The 13,849-nt window shown below is 39.0% G+C and overlaps 1 protein-coding gene across 4 annotated transcripts in view; it reads right to left on the bottom strand.

Moving 5' to 3' along the window:
- Positions 1–13,849, bottom strand: part of CAMK4 (calcium/calmodulin dependent protein kinase IV) — a 234,397-nt gene that overhangs the window by 118,899 nt on the left and 101,649 nt on the right. The window lies entirely within an intron of this gene.

Below are 13,849 nucleotides of genomic sequence, written 5' to 3'. Positions count from 1 at the left end.
TGTTCATTGAAAGGACTGATGTTGAAGCTGAAACTCCAATACTTTGGCCACCTGATGGGAAGAGCTGACTCACTGGAAAAGACCCTGATGCTGGGAAAGATTGAGGGCAGGAGGAAAAGGGGATGACAGAGGATGAGATGGTTGGATGGCATCACCGACTCAATGGACATGGGTTTGAGTAAACTCCGGGAGTTGGTGATGGACAGGGAGGCCTGGTGTGCTGTGGTTCATGGGGTCGCAAAGAGTTGGACATGACTGAGCGACTGAACTGAACTGAACTGAATGAATTTGTCTAATCAATCTCAAGATACAAGTATGCTAGAAGTAACTTAAAAATTAAATAAAATTTGTATATTAGAATCCTATAAGAATGTCCAATTTATTTTGCTAAGTAAGTTGTTAACATTAACAAGACTAATTTTTTCCCAGCGGTACTGAGATAAAATTGATATAACATTATGCAAATCTAAGGTGTATATATATACATGTATATACATATACATATATATACATACTATATATATACACACATATGTATATATATACACACACACTATATATGTATATAATGATTTGGTATATATATTGCAAAATTTTTGCCACAACTAATATATCCATCACCTCAAATAGTTAGTTTTAGAAATAACTTTTTAAAGGACGGATAGATTAAAACAATAGAACAACCTAAATAAATGTAAATGAAAATAATACTTCAGTAATTTACTCTGTTTTCTTCGCTGAAATTAAAACAAGTAATTTAAATCATTTAATGTCTATAAATGTAATTTCAGAAAGAAACCACACTTTCAGTATGTTCATATAAAAATAAAAATATTATGTATATTAACAGTAAATTTTTAATACATAATGAATCTTTTGTTAAAGTGTTGTATCCAAATTTCAAGATAAATTACATAAAGAGAGAATTACCATAACATTTCTTGAGATACAAAGGAAGCAAAGAGATTACACAGAGGATTTTATATTCATGGATTTATTCAGCTGGAAAAAACTCACTACTCATTTCTATTCCTGTGTAACACATTCTTTAACAAACAGGCCGAAGACTATAGAAATTATTTCAATTAGAACATTTTTATGCTAAGATTTTGGTGAAAAAAAGTCCATAGTTTTTTGGAGTCTGGGCCTGACTTCAATTTTCAAATTAGTTTTCTTTCAAAAAAATTTAGGAACAAAACCACATTTTAGGTCCAGCCTTGTCTGATATGGTGGATAATTTTTAAAAGGTTAAAAATGTCGACTACCATGTTTCACTGCAGAGAAAGTACTCAAACCTGTCATGCATGTGTAAAACCACACACAACATGTGTATACAATGACCGTGACACTAGGTATATGCTATTACATATACATACAATATATAGTAGGGCTTTCCAGGGAAAGAATCCACCTGCAGTGCAGGAGATGCGGGAGACGCAGGTTCGATCCCTGGGTGGGGAAGGTCCCCTGGAGAAGGGCATGGCAACCCACTCCAGTATTCTTGCCTGGAGAATCCCATGGACAGAGGAGCTGAAGGGCGACAGCCCACAGGGTCACAAAGACTTCAGACATGACTGAGGCGACTGAGAACGCATGCACGCCCATGTGTACGGTGTAGAGAACACTGGAGTGGTAGCCTGTCCCTTCTCCAGGGGATCTTGCCGACCCAGAGATCGAACCGGGTCTCCCGCATTGCAGTTGAGCCACCAATCCACCTGCAATGTGGGAGACCTGGGTTCAGTCCCTGAGTTGGTAAGACCCCCTGGAGAAGGGAAGGTCTACCCACTCCAGTGTTCTGGCCTGGAGAATTCCATGGTCTGTATAGACCATGGGGTCGCACAGAGAGTCAGACACGACTGGGCAAGCATGCCATATACATACACATAGAAAATGCATACCCACACACCATTGCCCTGTAAAGCTGCTGAAGCGCTTGATGTTGGCGCCTGGCACTGTGTGCCAGAACTTATGGACGTGAGGGGAAAAGCACCAGATATAATATTTATTTTCCTGAAGACATTTTAAGCAGAGTCCCTTTTCTATCTTTTCTTCTTTTAAAGAAACAAGATTGGCTAAAGATTGGTCTTATTTTCCCTTCAAAAGAAATCCAAGTCACTGACATAACTGCCCACCCACGAGCAGAGAGACAGATATCCCAGTGCTCTCGGAAGGCCAGGCAGACGGCAAATCTGCTTCAGATCAGAAGCAGGAACTCTGATGTCTGGATTCACATCAGTGTTTTAGGGAATTGGGAAGACTACAATGTTAAGACAATTTGTAATCACTGGCATTCTCCCATTAAGGGAGGCTATAAATTAGAGACTGGCTTTCTGGGGAAGGAGCTAGTGGACATTTGCGACTGGGCTGAAGCAATAGAGCTTGGCTTCCCTTAGCATCGAATCTTAAATCTGCTGGAAATGCAAGAAAACTTCAGCTATGGAATCTCTTAAAATGTGGAAGTCTGGAAGGGCTGTTTGCTACTTCGTTGTTTGGGCCCATCTGTGTCTCTGTAATGACATGCTTTATGGCCATGTAAAACTGTCTCTGCTAAGGACATTAGCTTCGTAAGTCATTCAAAACTTTCACCTATTTTTTCAATGGAAGGAGTCTTAAAATGGAACGAAAGATTCTTGTTATCTTTTTCTGATGTTGAAAGTGTTTGGATAAAGAATATAGTTCTGTCAAAATATTAAGCATTTCTAAACATTTCAATGCATTTCTTATTCTTCTGCTTGTTTTTGAATTTGACTTTTAAATTTCTTATTTCCAAGGTATATATGTGCTTGCAAAATAGATCCTCCAAATGTTCATTATGAAAAGGTTTAAGAGGGAAGATGTGAATTATAAGAACTATCAATCAGATGCTGAAAACATCTGTGCAACTCTCTATAGCGTCATATTTCTTCCACATGATTGACTTGCTGTCATTTAACAAGCCTATTCTTTTCATTGATTTTTTATCAGATGAATTCAAGACTGGTTAGAATCTCAAAATCTGATGCTTCTTCGGGGTGAAAGTAGAGTCACGTTCAGGAGCAGGAGCCTGAAAAGTCAAAGTCTCTGCGAGCTCAATGCCAGGGGCCCACTGTTTCCTTCTCTACCTCTGTCAGCTGCGATTCCGCGATGTTCTTCACTAATTAAATGCTTCAAGACGCTCCTTGGTCACCAAAGATTTAAAAAAAAAAAGAAAGCATCTAAACCTTAAACCAGCAAAACACAGAAGAAAAAAATGCTGAAATGATTTAATTACTGTTTTGGCATTTTTCGACCTACAACTTGAAGAATGGCTAATCTTTAGAATTTAGAAAGTTGTTATTAGACCTGGAGCTTTTCCAAGTCAACGAAAGCTTACAGTCTTAAATCTCAAAGATATCATATTGAGAAATGATAATGAACATCAGACCTTAAGAAAGAGTTCAAGGCCCAAGTAAGCCTGGTTCGGGGTCTGTCCACAGCTGCCCCCGCTTCTCCGGTTCCTGCTCACTCCTCCGGGGGCAGGGCAAGCCCCCCATCCCAGTACCGGGGTCACAGCAAGCCCTGCTATTCAGGGGCTCACAGTGACCCTTGTAGTTTTCTCCCTGACACATTCTCAGCCGTCATTTCACCTGGAGGTTAAGCTTAGTCTACATCCAGGGTATTCTATATCTATTTCCTGATTTATACTCATTTCCTCAAGACCTGCACACATTGCCAAGCGCTTAACTTCTCAACTCTGATCATCTTCACATCCTCGCTCAGTGCGCCGCCAGTTTTCCTACAACCCTGCTCCTCTGTCGGTTTTTTCAACATTTGCCTCATAGAACCTCTGTGACTTGGTTCTTAGTGCCTGGCTGAAACATGACCCCTTTTGTTTCAAAAATCTAACAAAACTCCTGTCCTAAGATAAACTAAGAGCTCAAGAAGCTTTGAATTCAAATGCTGAATTTTGGCCATCACAAAGTACATAAAAGACAGTTCCAAATTATCAGGTTGCCTCAAGTATTCATTCTCAATCACAAAGTGACAAAAGAGTAAAAATTGTACATATAAAAGGTTTTAATATTCCTGTTAAGTCCTTTCCTTTGTGTACTTCAAAATATTTAATGACTCTGCAGTTGGCCTTTAGTATCAATGATTCAAACTTTCTATGAAGACTGTATTTTTCTTTCCTCTCTTTGTGTGCATGTGGCACACAGAAAATTGAATTTCCAGGCAACCACGTAACACCACAACACGTAACGAGGACAGCTATGGTTCTTCCTTCTCCACATCTATCCCTCACTGCCAGTCCCATTTCCATCTATTCCATATCTCCTACTATGATATATTTAATACATATCCATCTAATCCAACCTCCACACCTTCACTTAAGCCTCAGTTCATTTCAGCCACTCAGTTGTGTCCAACTCTTTTCGACCCCATGAACCACAGCACGCCAGGCCTCCCTGTCCATCACCAACTCCTGGAGTTCACCCAAACTCATGTCCATGGAGTTGGTGATGCCATCCAGCCATCTCATCCTCTGTCGTCCCCTTCTCCTCCTGCCCTCAATCTTTCCCAGCATCAGGGTCTTTTCCAATGAGTCAGCTCTTTGCATGAGGTGGCCAAAGTACTGGAGTTTCAGCTTCAACATCAGTCCTTCCAATGAATATTCAGGACTGATTTCCTTTAGGATGGACTGGTTGGATCTCCTTGCAGTCCAAGGGACTCTCAAGAGTCTTCTCCAATACCACAGTTCAAAAGCATCAATTCTTTGGTGCTCAGCTTTATTCACAGTCCAACTCTCACATCCATACATGACCACTGGAAAAACCATAGCCTTGACTAGACAGACATTTGTCAGCAAAGAACTGTCTCTGTTTTTCAATATGCTGTCTAGGTTGGTCATAACTTTTCTTCCAAGGAGTAAGCATCTTTTAATTTCATGGCTGCAATCACCATCTGCAGTGATTTTGGAGCCCCCAAAAATAAAGTCAGTCACTGTTTCCACTGTTTCCCCATCTATTTGCCATGAAGTGATGGGACCAGATGCCATGATCTTAGTTTTCTGAATGTTCAGCTTTAAGCCAACTTTTTCACTCTCCTCTTTCACTTTCATCAAGAGGCTCTTTAGTTCTTCACTTTCTGCTGCTAAGGGTGTTGTCATCTGCATATCTGAGGTTACTGCTATTTCTCCCGGCAATCTTGATTCCAGCTGTGCTTCTTCCATCCCAACGTTTCTCATGATGTACTCTACATATAAGTTATATAAGCAGGGTGACAGTATACAGGCTTGACGTACTCCTTTTCCTATTTGGAACCAGTATGTTGTTCCATGTCCAGCTCTAACTATTGCTTCCTGACCGGCATACAAGTCTCTCAGGAGGCAGGTCAGGTGGTCTGGTAGGCCCATCTCTTTCAGAATTTCCCACAGTTTATTGTGATCCACACAGTCAAAAGCTTTGGCATAGTCAATAAAGTACAGATAGATGTTTTTCTGGAACTCTCTTGCTTTTTTGATGATCCGTCAGATGTTGGCAATTTGATCTCTGGTTCCTCTGTCTTTTCTAAATCCAGCTTGAACATTTGGAAGTTCATGGTTCATGTATTGCTGAAGACCAGTTTGGAGAATTTTAGGCATTACTTTATTAGAATGTGAGATGAGTGCAATTGTGCAGTAGTTTGAGCATTCTTTGGCATTGCCTTTCTTTGGGGTTGGAATGAAAACTGACCTTTTCCAGTCCTGTGGCCACTGCTGAGTTTTCCAAATTTGCTGGCATATTGAGTGCAGCACTTTCACAGCATCATCTTTCAGGATTTGAAATAGCTCAAAACTGGAATTCCATCACCTCCACTAGCTTTGTTTGTAGTGATGCTTCCTAAGGCCCACTTGACTTCACATTCCAGGATGTCTGGCTCTAGGTGAGTGATCACACCATTGTGATTATCTGGGTCATGAAGATCTTTTTTGTACAGTTCTTCTGTGTATTCTTGCCACCTCTTCTTAATATCTTCTGCTTCTGTTAGGTCCATACCATTTCTGTCCTTTATTGAGCCCATCTTTGCATGAAATGTTTCCTTGGTATCTCTAATTTTCTTTCTTCTAGTCTTTCCCATTCTACTGTTTTCCTCTATTTCTTTGCATTGGTCACTGAGGAAGGCTTTCTTATCTCTCCTTGCTATTCTTTGGAACTCTGCATTCAAATGGGTATATCTTTCCTTTTCTCCTTTGCTTTTCACTTCCCTTCTTTTCACAGCTATTTGTAAGGCCTTCTCAGACAGCCATTTTGCTTTCTTGTATTTCTTTTTCTTGGGGATGGTCTTGATTCCTGTCTCCTCTACAATGTCATGAACCTTATCCATAGTTCATCAGGCACTCTGTCTTTCAGATCTAGTCCCTTAAATCTATTTCTCACTTCCACTGTATAGTCATTAGGGAATTGATTTAGGTCATACCTGAATGATCTAGTGGTTTTCTTGACTTTCTTCAATTTCGGTCTGAATTTGGCAATAAGGAGTTCATGATCTGAACCACAGTCAGCTCCCAGTCTTGTTTTTGCTGACTGTATAGAGCTTCTCCATCTTTGGCTGCAAAGAATATAATCAATCTGATTTCGGTGTCGACCATCTGGTGATGTCCATGTGTAGAGTCTTCTCTTGTGTTGTTGGAAGAGGGTGTTTGCTATGACCAGTGCGTTCTCTTGGCAAAACTCTATTAGCCTTTGCCCTGCTTTATTCTGTACTCCAAGGCCAAATTTACCTGTTACTCCAGGTATTTCTTGACTTCCTACTTTTGCATTCCAGTCCCTATAATGAAAAGGACATCATTTTTGGGTGTTAGTTCTAGAAGGTCTTGTAGGTCTTCATAGAACTGTTCAACTTCAGCTTCTTCAGCATTACTGGTCAGGGCATAGACTTGGATTACTGTGATACTGAATCACTTAAGCCTACTAACATCAAATGCAACATCTATTATTGCTTTTATATATTATTTATCATAATTTTTCTGGCTTTACTGAGCTATAACTGACATTACATTGTATAAGTTTAAGATCGTACATGTTGATCTGATACAAGTATTTACATATAGTGAAATGATTATCAGTTATGTTAGTTAACACTGCCATCATACCTCACGTAATTACTTCTGTGGTGAGAACATTAGAAATCCACTCTCTCCGCAGCTTTCAAGTATACAATCCAGTATTTCCCATTAACTATAATCACCATGCTGTGCATTAGATCCCCAGGACTTATTTATGGAAGTTTGTACCCTTTGACCAACATCTCCCCATTAACCAGACCTCCCAGCCTCTGACAACCACAAATCTACTCTACTTCTGTGAGTCTGACTTTTTCATATTTCACATGTAAGTTGTATCACACAGTATTTGTCTTTCTCTGACATTTCACTTAGCATAATGCCCCCAAGGTCCATTCATGTTGTCACAAACGGCAAGATGTCCTTTCTCACTGTTGAATTATACACACACACATCACACATCTGCTGATGGCCACTTAGGCTGTTTCCATAACTTGGCTATCATGAATAATGCTGCAATGAACCTAGGAGTACAGATCTCTCTTTGCGATTCTGGTTTAGTTTCCTTTGGTTATATACCCAGAAGTGGTATGGCTGGATTATATAGTTATATTTTTAATTTTTTGAGGATCTTCCATATTGTTTTCTATCAGCACAAAATTTCCCTTTTCTCCATATTCTCACCAACAGTTATCTCCTGTCTTCACAGTAACAGCCATTCTAACAGGTGTGAGATGATATTTCATTGTGGCTCTGATTTGCATTTGCCCAGATGATTAGCAGTGTTGAGCATCATTTCATGTAGCTATTGGCCATCTGTATGTATCCTTTGCAAAATGTCTATTCAGTTCTTCTGCCTATTTTTTAAATCATATTATTTTTTGCCTTTTAATTGCAGTATTTAGTTCAATTACATTTAATATTGTTAGTGATATGGTTGGGTTTAAGTCATTCATACTGCTATTTGCTTTTTGTTTCATTTATTCTTTGTTCCTTTTTCTACACTTTATTGCTATTCTCTGGACTGAATATTTTAGTATTTTCAGTATCTTATTTCATCACATCTCTTGGCCTTTAAGATATATACCTCATTATTATTATTTTGTTAAAGGTTGTTCTCAGGGCTATAGTATGTATCTTTAACTTACCATAGTCTGCTCATAGCTCTAAAACACAAGAACCTCAAAACACCAATTCCATGAACCATCTTCCCTTCCTTCCCTAATCTTTGACTATTCTTTTTGTGTATTTTACTTATGTAATGATTCTGATTCAAATGAGTAGTTTTTAAAACGATATTAAGGGAAGAGTAAAAACTTACTTTGTATTCCCTGTACTCTTCCATTTCCAATCTGAATTTCTGTCTGGCATTATTTCCCTTTGACCCAAAGCACTTGCTTTAGCATTGCTTGTGGTCCATGCACACTGACAGTGGATATGCCCAGTGTTCATTTATTTTCAAATGTCCTTATTTTACTCTCATTTTTGACATATATTTACACTAGATACAGAATTCTGGAGTGACAGCTTTTCTTTCTTCAGAACTTAAAAGGTGTTGTTCCACTATCTTCTGACTATCTTATGTTCCTCATCATTTTCTGATGAGGTTATCAGCCATAATTTGCATCACTGTTCCCTATATATATCATATTTATCTTTGGTTGCTTCAAAACTGTTCCCCTTTTAACTTTGGTTTCCAGCTTTAGATTGTATGTTTACGTCCATACAGTGACGTATGGATTTTTTAATGGATTTTTCTGTCCACTTATTATGCTTGCTGCTCAATGAGTTTCTCAAATCTACAATGTTCTTCACCACATTTGAAAAATTTTTGCCTATTATTTCTTTAGACATTTTTCTCCTTCTCAATTCTTTGTCTCCTCTTCCTCCGGGACATACATTATATGTATGTATGTATGTATATAATAGTCTCTGTATATTTTCCTACAAGTTACTGGGAAGCTGTTCCTTTTTTATCAATTTTTTTTCCTCTGTCCTTCAAATTAGATTTCTACTGATTGTCTTCAAGTTCACCAACTCTTTCTTCTGCAGCCTTCAACTCACTCCTAAATCTATTAATTTTTAATATCATGTGATGTGCTTTTCAATTCTAAAATTTCCATTAGACTCTTTTTATAGTCTGCATTTCTGTTCTAAGATACTCTGTATGTTTACACATTATGCCCATATTTTGTTCCATGTTCCTGACTGTATGCACCATCATTGTTTTACACTCCTTCTCTGCCTATTTCAACATCTGAGTCATCTCCAGGTCTGTTTTTGTTTTTTTTTGTTAATTTTTTAATGCTCTTCCCCCTTGATTTGGGTCCAATTTCCTACATTACATCTAGTAATTTTTGCTTGTGTAATAGACATTTAAAAATGATACACATTAGGTAGTATTCACATAAGCTAGTGGAGGTGATGGAATTATAGTTGAGCTATTTCAAATCCTAAAAGATGATGCTGTGAAAGTACTGCACTCAATATGTCAGCAAATTTGGAAAACTCATCAGTGGCCACAGGACTGGAAAAGGTCAGTTTTCATTCCAATCCCAAAGAAAGACAATGCCAAAGAATGCTCAAACTACCGCACAATTGCACTCATCTCACACGCTAGTAATGTTCAAAATTCTCCAAGACAGGCTTCAACAGTACCTGAACTGTGAACTTCCAGATGTTCAAGCTGGTTTTAGAAAAGGCAGAGGAACCAGAGATCAAATTGCCAACATCCGATGGATCATCAAAAAAGCAAGAGAGTTCCAGAAAAACATCTATTTATGCATAGTTTATTGACTATGCCAAAGCCTTTGACTGTGCAGATCACAGTAAACTGTGGAAAATTCTGAAAGAGATGGGCATACCAGACCACCTGATCTGCCTCTTGAGAAATCTGTATGCAGGTCAGGAAGCAATAGTTAGAACTGGACATGGAACAACAGACTGGTTCCAAATAGGAAAAGGAATACGTCAAGGCTGTATATTGTCACCCTGCTTATTTAACTTATATGCAGAGTACATCATGAGAAATGCTGGGCTGGAGGAAGCACAAGCTGGAATCAAGATTGCCGGGAGAAATATCAATAACCTCAGATATGCAGATGACACCACCCTTATGGCAGAAAGTGAAGAAGAACTAAAGAGCCTCTTGATGAAAGTGAAAGAGGAGAGTGAAAACATTGGCTTAAAGCTCAACATTCAGAAAACTAAGATCATGGCATCTGGTCCCATCACTTCATGGCAAATAGATGGGGAAACAGTGGAAACAGTGACAGACTTTATTTTTTGGGGGGGGGCTCCAAAATCACTGCAGATGGTGATTGCAGCCATGAAATTAAAAGACGCTTACTCCTTGGAAGGAAAGTATGTCCAACCTAGACAGCGTATTAAAAAGCAGAAGCATTACTTTGCCAACAAAGGTCCATCTAGTCAAGGCTATGGTTTTTCCAGTAGTCATGTATGGATGTGAGAGTTGGACTATAAAGAAAGCTGAGCGCCGAAGAATTGATGCTTTTGAACTGTGATGTTGGAGAAGACTCTTGAGAGTCCCTTGGACTGCAAGGAGATCCAACCAGTCCATCCTAAAGGAGATCAGTCTTGGGTGTTCATTGGAAGGACTGATGTTGAAGCTGAAACTCCAATATTTTGGCCACCTGATGGGAAGAGCTGACTCATTGGAAAAGACCCTGATGCTGGGAAAGACTGAGGGCAGGAGGAGAAGGGGACGACAGAGGGTGAGATGGTTGGATGGCATCACTGACTCAATGGACATGGGTTTGGGTGAACTCCAGGAGTTGGTGGTGGACAGGGAGGCCTGGCGTGCTGCGGTTCACGGGGTCGCAAAAAGAGTCGGACACGACTGAGCGACTGAACTGAACTGACTGAGGTGGTATGGATAATAGTATCTTCTTTGAAAGAGAGTTGGCTTCTTTTTAGCGCAGGTAACACTGTTGACAAATCTTTCTGACTCTGTCAAGTTTGGCTTTATTTGTTATTATTACAGAAGAGATCGATTTGAATTTGTTTCTTGGTCCATAGTCATTGTCGGTGCTCAAGGGTACGGTCTCTGCTCACAAAGGTACAAACTTTTCGAAATCTCAACCAAGTATCTGACATGCTCAGTGAAGTCTCTCTACCCTGGACTGACCAGAGAGCCCATCCATGTCTGCTAAGGAAACATGCCTCTCTTCCTTTTGATAGCCCCGTTAGTTCTCAATCCATCCACAGAGCACACTGCTCCTGCTTACCACACAAAGACTCAGCACACTGTCCCCAGTTAGGCCGCCAAGAGGAATACGGCACTCATCTTGCGATTTCCTTCTCAGGGATCAAGTACCTGTGTTGCCCATTATTTAATGCCTGAAAACAACTGTTTCATGCATCATGTCCAGATAGTTTTTGGAAGCGTAAGTGTAGTGTCTGGTATTGTCATCATTTCCAGAGCAGAATTCTTCCTTATAGTCTTAATTTTTATCACCTTATTAATATATTATTAGTGCAAAGGAGAAAAATGATATATTTATTCTTTATGCATTTAATAATACTACATTACAAATGTTAACAAAGTTTTGATTGAAAGAGATTAGCAAATGATAAATCTATAAGGGTAGAATTAAGAAATTTCCCTTAGGCATTTCCAGCAGTTTTCTAAATATCAACAGCTTCTGCTATTGCTTCTGGAGAAAAAAGAATTTTGAGACTTGAGATATAATTTTATTATGTCAAAACACTGTGCCCAAGAATTTCTGCTGTTGAATAGATGATAAAACAGGAACATTTTATGACAAAATAACTAACCCATTTTAGATTGCAGGCCTTGAGACTATCACAATTGCTGTTTCTAAAAGATTTATGTGACTGAGAGCTGTACCAGATGGCTGATACAAACAAGGAAGAGATTTCATCTCTCTCAGCTGTGACATTTGTCATTGGCATTTAGCTATCTTTAGCATTTAATATTATGAAATTATAAGGATTAAAAATTAGTAATGATCACCCATTTAACAAGAGGCTTAGCAGAGGCAAGGATGGTAACTTATTTAGTACACAGATATGTTTGTTTGGCTTGCACAAGGTTTTTTAAAAATGTTGAATACCTTGCCAACATTCAAATATTGAGAGATTTCATGTAAAAAAATTCAGATTTCCAGTTTTTCTTGAATCTGGCAATATTAATTTTTAATTTGGGTCCAAGAGTAGTTTATAGCTAGAAAAGAAACTGTCATTTAGAGATGGCCTGTGTTCCCCTTACCTTTATGCATTTACACCATCTCCCAGCTCCTAAGCATATACATTTGCTTCTTCCAATCTAATGAACGATCAGGAAGTAGGAACAGTTGGCAATCAAAGCAGATAAATGTCTAAAGGTTCCTTTCCAGGGATGTAGGTGGGATTATCAAGTCCTAGAACTTATTCCACCTCTCTGCTTTAACCTTCACTTTAGTGGTTAGAAGTTCATGATTATTTTATATTTCACTGTATCAAAGACATCATTGATTTTAAGAGGCATCATTAAGCTTTGATATCTAAAATACAAAAAGCTCCTACATTTAACTCTGCTATCCAAGGGACTGAAAGCTGCATCTTGATTGCAGAGATGTTTAAATGTGTAAGATTATGCATTTAATATCAATTAAAATGGTAACATCATAAATGGATATGATTCATAACATGCTTTCTAACTTACAGATCAATTTCTGATCAATTGCAATTTCACCATAGTTTCCATTCCCAAGACCATAAACTCTTAAATATGCTCCAAACGTCTAGTCTCACTCCCATCCATGCCTTCTTCCATTCAATCAGTAGAACGATCTTTCCAGAACAGGAATGAGACCACGTATGTCCTTTACTCACATCCCCAGGACAGTGAGGATCCAGTCTGCTTAGCATGCCATGTGAGACCACACCCCATCTTGCCTTTCTCTCCTCAGCTCTCAACTTCTCTTGCTCCTCCTTTTGTTTCTAGCAATACCAAACTCACAGAGTCTTTGAAAATGCTTTCTTTTTTGTTTGAATCACCTCTTTTGAATTTTTTGGTTACTCAGATTTTTGTCATTCTTTAATTCAACACAGTCACAGCCTCTTATAGGATACCTTCTTTGGCATATATGCCGCATCCTTTTCATTTTATTCTGGAATCATTTGAAGTTATCTTGGTCCACTTCTGCACCTACCTACTATCTGCCTTGTAATTTATTCACGTGAATGCATGCCTGTCTAGATCAAAGCTTGCAAATGGCCAGTTCATAAGTGGATTCTACCCTGCACAGGCACATTCTGCCTATAAAATATTTAGACAATTTTTACAATTAGATATCTACATGAAAACTAGGGATATCTCACATTTTAAGAAAGTTCAGTCCCTAGGGACATTTCCAGACTAGCATTTCTGGATAATCATGACCAGATGGTGTTGACAGAGACAGCCCCATCAAGATTAGACATACTTTCTACTGAGTGTCATGAAGTCCATTATCCCTCTGGTTTTTTAAATGTCTTTTTACTTGTTTACAATACAGCTCTGGCCTCTATAAACAACCAAGTTTGCAACTTTGGGTATGAATGGTGACCTCCTTGAATTAACAGAGAATCTTACTGATCTTGGGCTTCCCTAGTAGCTTAGATGGTAAAGAATCTGCCTGCAGTGCAGCAGATCTGGGTTGATCCCTGGGTTGGGAAGGTCCCCCAGAGAAGCGAACAGCAACCACTCCAGGATTCTTGCCAGGGGAATCCCACGGACAGAAGAACCTGGTGGGCTACGGTCCATGGGGTCACAAAGAGTTGGACATGACTGAGCGACTCACACTTTCACTTACTCATCTGTCTTCCTTGGTGCCTAGCACAGAG

This window comes from Odocoileus virginianus, unplaced genomic scaffold (genome assembly GCF_023699985.2).
Source record: "Odocoileus virginianus isolate 20LAN1187 ecotype Illinois unplaced genomic scaffold, Ovbor_1.2 Unplaced_Scaffold_8, whole genome shotgun sequence".
Lineage (NCBI taxonomy): Eukaryota > Metazoa > Chordata > Mammalia > Artiodactyla > Cervidae > Odocoileus > Odocoileus virginianus.
Note: the sequence above shows the minus strand (reverse complement) of the source record. Positions and strands in the feature narration are given on the sequence as shown.